Source organism: Etheostoma cragini, chromosome 10 (genome assembly GCF_013103735.1).
Source record: "Etheostoma cragini isolate CJK2018 chromosome 10, CSU_Ecrag_1.0, whole genome shotgun sequence".
Classification (NCBI taxonomy): domain Eukaryota; kingdom Metazoa; phylum Chordata; class Actinopteri; order Perciformes; family Percidae; genus Etheostoma; species Etheostoma cragini.
In genome coordinates, this window is record NC_048416.1 from 375447 (window position 1) to 380731 (window position 5285).

Consider the following 5285-nt stretch of genomic DNA (forward strand, 5'->3'; position numbering starts at 1 on the left):
TGTTAACTTGAATCATCAACCAATTTAGTAGTTTAGTTTAGTAGTTTTCCAAGTGAAAATGAATTCCTAGGTTCAGCCTTAATTTGAGGCTGCAGCTGACTGAGCTAGCCAAATGAAGTGGGTACCTTCCACGGTTACATTCTTGGCCATGTTGGTGTGCTGCAGGTCTTTTGTCAAAGGCTGTTTCTTTAAAAAAGAGTGGTTTGGGATTATGTTTTTTTTTAGGTCATGGTTCTGTGTTCTGGATATACTATAAGTGATTATGAATAATTTTGGCAATATCAAACCTGGCAAAACTGAAAAAAACTAAAAACCTTTTTTATTTTTACTTTAAGCATTGCAGAAAAAACACTGGTTGGGTTTAAGATAAGATAATTTGTTTATTAGTCCCCAGTGGGGAAATTACTGCACTACACTCTGTGTACACACTTTTGTTAGTACTCACACACACAGGCCTGAAATACACACACATGCTCAGGACCTATACATGCAATATACCTGGAGAGATGTCAGAGTGGGGGGGCTGCCAGTTGAACCAGCACCCTGAGCGGTCGGGGGGTATGGTGCCTTGCTCAAGAGCACCTGGCAGTGCCCAGGAGGTGAACTGGCATCTCTCCAGCCACCAATCCACGCTCCCAACTTTTTGGGTCCATACGGGGATTTGAACCAGTGACCCTCTGGTTTCCAACCCAACTCCCTATGGACTGAGCTACTCCCACCCCAAGTTTAGCACTAAGGTTGGGTTAAGGTTTAGGGAAACAAATTAAAGGAGAAACAGAAATAAACACAACACCTTGACAAAACACAGGCTTTAAATCTCCCTGACAACTTAAATGAAGATACTACTTGTATTGGCTTTAGCTGAACTTTGGATTGTGTGGGATTATGTTCCAATGTCCCCATAGGAACAGTAACATTTTTAATAGAAACCCATATTTGAGAATAAAAAAGTCTAACTGGAGACAGCATGTCAGAATTAAATTCATTTGTGTCTCAATGGTATAAATATATGTATGCGTGTCATGAATATCTATCTATGTCATATGTATCTATATGTCAGCCATGCTCGGGGGACCAGAGTATCTCCGCGCTTGGCTTGTCTGTCTGGCAAAGTGGTTGGCATTTGAAGTAAGCACATATTTGTTCCTGTTGTTTATGTTTACAGGCCTCAAATGGCTGGCATATGTATTTCTCTATGTGTGTGTAGGGTCTCTTGTGTGGGAGAAGGATACACTTTTATCCTTGTTCCTAATGTAGCAACACCGGAGCGCTCAGCCTGCTGATGCAGTCCATGCTTCCACATGTGCTTTAAGATAAAAAGCCCCCACCAAACTTCCTTCCGGCTCGTGGTCCTCTCATCCCCTGTAAAGCTGTGCTCTGGAACAGTGGTCACGATAAGTCTGGCAATTTTACACTGCAACACTGCAGTAAAGCTACAGGAACTATATCTGTATATGTGCTGTCTGGCCATGGAAGTAAAGAGAGCCATGAATGAAGAGCTCTAAAAAATAAAAATAAAACTCATTCATTATCAGGAGTGCTGAACTCAGCAGTTTTGTTGGACTTTTGTACTTTTATACCCAACAAAAGGATGCAACGGAGGAGCGTTAAGTCACACTGGACTTACTGGTGAACACGTAAAGCATACAGTTAACATTTGTGGTGTGCCTTGCAACTTTGTGAGCTTGTTATGCATTTCTAGAGGTGACTTTGGTATAAGACTGATGCTTCAGTATTGTGACCCATGTCTTTTAAATTGACAGCAAACATTTATACTGCCTTAACCTGCAACCTCCTCAAAACTGGATAGTGTGAAAAAGCTGCCTCTCTAATCTCTGCTTCTCTTTTCAATCCGAATGGGCCTTGTGTGGCTCATTGTGTTGCATGATGATAGACATTCATGGGTAATTTCACACCCTCATAAAAATGTTAATCTGCAATGATAATACTGCAAATGGAGTTCAATAATTTGATCTGGCATGGGTCTACCATCTTTGATTTCTCAGCCTGCCTTTCTCTCAGCCTGTCCCTGCTCTGTTGCTGCACCTGTCTGGCTTTTTCAGGCCTTTTTCCCGCCACGTGTGAAATGTATAAATTCAGCTGCTGAGACCACTGTCGTGCATGAAATTGCATTAGTCATAGCTTTGCCTTCCTGGCTGCAGCCACGCTCCAGAGACGTGTAATGGAGGCTTTTGGGCAGGGTAACTGTCAGATGGCCGGTTCAGGTCACAGGGTCTGTGGGCTTGACTGCTGCGTGAAACCCCTCCTTCAGGGGAGAGCCAGTCCAAGCCAATGCCCAGAGGCCTGTACTATCGTCGTGATACACAAAACCCTGGGTGGAACCTGAAGTTACCTCGGTAACGCCAACTCTTGCTTCGTAGTACAGGCCTCAGGTGTCATCCACCTTCAATCACAATTACATTTCCTCAGTTTGGGTTGTGTGCAAGTCAGCCAGGGTCTAACATCATGGTGATGGGGTTTTTCATTACTTATGGATGTTGATGTCTTTGTGTGACTGAAATTGACTCAATGAAAGCATGTAAACTGAGATAAATGAGATAAATGTACTTTAGTTTGATGTCCATGATTGTGCAGTGTTCCATGCAGTTCTAAGGCAAATTACCTTATTGTAATCCCATGAATGAAGTAAAAGATGATTGTTTACTGGCTACTTGCAGTATGTGTAAGCTGTCCGTGCTCCAAAATAGAGGGGATCAGCTTTAGTTACAATAGATTCTCAAATCTGCTTGCCCCCTTTGAGTTATACACCCGCTGGCCAACTGAGTGGGTGCCAGCAAATTGGAGAGTTTATTGTAACAACAGCTATTAGCTATAAACAAGCTACTTTTGTTGCTATGACATTTGGCGCAGACCTTCATGGTACCCCTAATTTTGGTGATCTCCTGAGTTTTGCTCTAGCAATGTCATCAGGTAAAAATGGTTCATTTGTAACATGCTTGCATTAGTACTTTAAAGCATCACTGTGCCTAAGTCCCACAACATTTTAACTTTAGTTCAGTGGCAGCTCTATGGTTTACTAGCTCACATAATCGGTTTTTTTCAAGCTTAGTTTAAATTTCAGGTTTATATGTGATTTAGTTATATTCACATATTAAAGTATGTAATCTTTTTCAATAAGTTTTTGTCATATTTGCTAAAACCATGAGACTATGAGAGTATTTGTAAAAATCAAAGAAAATCATGTTCCTCTAACTCCATTTAGTGCTTTTAATGGCATTTGCAAAGTTTCCACCAGAACATCCAAAAACAACCAATCAGAGCTGAGTCAGTAGAGCTCAACAGTCCCGTCCCTCCTCCGAGAGACCTCTGGAAAAGTCTGTACATAAAGAGCAGCTACTTTGCAAGTTCTCCCACTTCGAAATCATGGAGGGTCTGATGTCCTTGTAGGTGCATGTCCACTGTGAGAGACATACTCTTAAAAAAAAAAGTCCCGAAATCACAATGTATGATTTTTAACTATTTATTTGCATGATACAGCTGCAAATAAGTATTTGGTTGTTGGTAATGAAGTACTTATCCTAGACATTGCTGATAAAAGACATTTATCTCACAACAAGGTTGGTGCCCCATGATCTTTTGGCATCTATATGAGCATATACAATCGTTTAGTCATGTATAGCTAGTTTTAATGCTACCATCAACGGTTATGTTTTTATGGTGTATACTTTAATTGTCAATGGAGAAATGTAATTGTATTTTTACTTCCGGAACCCGCTGTGGGCGGGACTGTTGAGATCTATTAATGCTTGTGAACTGCGGTCAAACTAGGCAGCACTGATTAAATATGAATCATAATACTGTTGCAGCATATTTAATTTATACTGTTTATTGAAATTACAATTTACACTCTGTTTTGTTAGAATCACTACACACGGGCCTGAAATACACACATGCCCAGGACCTATGCATGCACAAATGGAGAGATGCCAGAGTGGGGGGGCTGCCAGCTGGACCAGCGCCCTGAGCAGTTGGGGGAGCGCGATGGCTGGCTCAAGAGCACCTGGCATTGCTCAGGAGGTGAACTAGCATCTCTCCAGCTACCAGTCCTACCTCCGTACTTTGGTCCGTATGGGGAATTGAAGCAGCGACCCTCCGCTTCCCAACCCAATTCCCCACGGACCGAGCTACTGCCACCCTAGCGCTGCCTAGCTTGACAGTTTGATTGGAGTTCATAAGCAGTCATTGACCTTGCGTTAGAGACTCCTCAGCTCTGATTGGTTGTTTTCCTTTTGCCATTAGGAGTACCAGGAAGAGGCAGAGCAATGGGATTTTTACAGATTATCAGTCTCATGTACTAGTGTCAGGATATATTGACAGTTGAGTTTATATGACATTTAAAAAAAATTTTTAAAGTTACTGTAGCTTTAACTAGAAAAAGCAGCTATTGCTTGCCATTGTTTCCATTTGTTGAGTTTAGAGCCCAAGCTGCCGTGACCTTTGGGAGTGCTAGCGGCTTTAGACTACTGCTATTTCTGCACTTTAAAATGCGGCTTGATCTAACTACTGCTGTATAGGCCCTAGCATTGATGCGTATAAGTCGTTGCTAGTTACCTGAGTATTCAATCTCAAGTCAGAAAACATGTTTTTGTGTGAGAATACGAACATTACTTGACAGAAATATAGAATCTAGAAACGGTTCAGTTGCTTCTGTATAACTTAAAGCCCACTGTTTTGGACTGAGCTAATGGCATTATAAAGTACATGAGGTAACAAGTTTTGGCCAATAGATATGGTACACTTATGTACAATGTGTTCCTGTAGTAAGTTAATTAATTGTGACAATCAGGCACAGGCATCAAATGATAATTGAACAGCTCTTGTCTTGACTGACCTCCACAGGACAGCTTGACAAAACTGGGTTAGGTAAGAGAATCAGTCCTCTGCTGGAGGGAGGGAAACTAGAAGAAGATGTCCACATCACACCAAGCAGCGTTTCTTTGAGTTACATAGGAAGCAGTACGCTTAGCCATCTTACTCATCTTACTTCAGCATCATCAGTGATATGCAGTTTCATTCTGAATACCTCTCTACCACACTCAGCTAGCTGTTCATAGAAATACATAATACATAGGCATAAAGAATACTGTACATTCAGAGCTACCCTCGAGATAAAAACAAAATGATGCATGATGGGTGATTTTGACTGGTACATTAGATCATTGATTGAGGAATGGTTGCAAGCCCATTCCATCCATCCATCCATCTTCGACCGCTTATCCGGTATCGGGTCGCGGGGGCAGCAGCTCCAGTAGGGGACCCCAAAC

General features: G+C 41.8%; 1 long non-coding RNA gene across 1 annotated transcript in view; it reads left to right on the forward strand.

Moving 5' to 3' along the window:
* The first annotated feature begins 2316 nt into the window (after positions 1 to 2316).
* LOC117951902 overlaps positions 2317 to 5285 on the forward strand; it is a 21207-nt gene continuing 18238 nt past the window's right edge. The window contains exons 1-2 of the long non-coding RNA XR_004658279.1: positions 2317 to 2395; positions 3409 to 3414. This is a non-coding gene — a long non-coding RNA (uncharacterized LOC117951902). The remainder of the gene's footprint in view (positions 2396 to 3408; positions 3415 to 5285) is intronic.